A 2,172-nucleotide genomic window follows, 5' to 3' on the forward strand; every position below is an offset into this window, starting at 1 on the left:
CTGGGAGCAAGTACGTAAAATGCTTTAAATAAATATTTCAAAGTGTCACCAGCAAGAAAAATTGTGCTTTAGGTCGCAAAAACGAGAAAATAAATACGGAGAAAGAGCAGAAAAAAAGGATGAATTAGCAGGGATATAATCGCTAATGTGTGGCATATTCGGTGTTTATCGGACACTTGCAAAAGTACTAGCGTACTGTCAAGTCATTTTGCAAGACTATCACTGCAAAAATGTACGTCAGGCTCTGTAATACTATAAAGTGCCGTATCATACCGAAAACTACCAAAAATCGAGTTCATCTGAACTGTGACACCCATCGCAAAGAAGCAGGATGTAATATCACTTGCCCTTAAAAGTTACGCAGCTGGTTTTTTCCCCGTATCAAATGGATACTGTTAAAATGTCTGCGCAACATATATAAATAATCCACGACACGTTCGAAAAGAATCCGTCTGTCCTAGGGACGTAGTGACATTCTAAATATACAGGGCGCTATACGGACAAACACACGACGTCCCGAGAACACGTGACCACGCCGGCAATGTATGTTGATAACAGAAAATCTGTTCTGCGCATGTGAATGCTCACTCCAGAGATATTTACTCTATGGTGCGCGGGGTCATATTCCAGCCACCATGTTTCATTCTTGCGACGAATTAATCGCTCGCGTCTAGCGTAACACCCACCTATCAAAGGAGTGGGGGTGAAAAAGAAGCGTAGCCCGCGACGCGTGATTTCTTCGACTTTAGTCCAGTATTTGAAATGAGAGCGCTTAGCGACTTGCAACAGCTACACACATAAGCTCAAATCCTTACGTAAGCTGTTATGGCTGACATACCTATAAAGTGATGAAAGGAAAAGTGTTTATGGCTAACTAGGTTTCTGCTGTTGATGCAGTAATAGTACCGCATGAGGCAGGACCTTGTAATTTATTACTTCTTTACTACTGACTGCATACGCAACACAGCGCGGAGTAGCCGGCGTCTTGCCACGGTTCGCGCAGCTCCCCCCGTCGGAGGTTCGAGTCCACCCTCGGGCATGGATGTGTGTGTTGTCCTTAGCGGAAGTTAGTTTAAGTTAGCTTAAGTAGTGTGTAAGCCTAGGGACCGATGACCTCAGCAATTTGGTCCCATAGGAACTTACGACCATTCCCGACACATTTTACGACAGCATGCATATACAGGGTGAGTCACCTAACGTTACCGCTGGATATATTTCGTAAACCACATCAAATACTGACGAACCGATTCCACAGGCCGAACGTGAGGAGAGGGGCTAGTGTAATTGTTTAATACAAACCACACAAAAATGCACGGAAGTATGTTTTTTAACACAACCTACGTTTTTTTAAAATGGAACCACGTTAGTTTTGTTAGCACATCTGAACATATAAACAAATACGTAATCAGTGCCGTTTGTTGCATTATAAAATGTTAATTACACCCGGAGATATTGTAACCTAAAGTTGACGCTTGAAACCGCCGAAGTTCAGTTGCGTGTTGTAACAAACACGGGCCACGGTCGGTGAGCAGCATCTGCAGGGACATGTTTACGATGACGACCGTGTTTACGAGTGTGGCTGTAGTGCACTGTTGTGGTTTGGTCTAGCTGTCGCAGTGTCCCCATGTAGCGCTTGCCGCTATTGTTATTCTGCATTCGTCTCCGCACGCAGACCAACTGTAGTACACCGTGTTACCAGACGTCTGAGATAGTGTAGTGTTGTAGGAACTGTGACCATGGTGTATTCGAACTCTGAAAAGGCGGAGATGATACTCATCTATGGCGAGTGTCGACGAAATGCAGCTGAAGCCTGCGGGGTGTATGCAGAACGGTACCCGGACAGAGAGCATCCAACGTGGCGCACATTGCAAAACATCTACCGCCAACTGTATGCAACAGGTATGGTCGTAGCACGCAAACGAGTCCGTAACACGCCCGTCACAGGAGAAGCGGGTGCAGTTGGTGTGTTAGCTGCCGTTGCCATGAACCCACACATGAGTACACGGGGCATTGCGAGAGGCGGTGGACTGAGTCAAAGTATTGTCATGCGCATACTGCATCGTCACCGCTTTCACCCGTTTCATGTGTCGCTACATCAGCAATTACATGGTGATGACTTTAATCATCGAGTGCAATTCTGTCAATGGGCATTAACAGAGAATGCGTTGCAGT

Source organism: Schistocerca piceifrons, chromosome 7 (genome assembly GCF_021461385.2).
Source record: "Schistocerca piceifrons isolate TAMUIC-IGC-003096 chromosome 7, iqSchPice1.1, whole genome shotgun sequence".
Taxonomy (NCBI): domain Eukaryota; kingdom Metazoa; phylum Arthropoda; class Insecta; order Orthoptera; family Acrididae; genus Schistocerca; species Schistocerca piceifrons.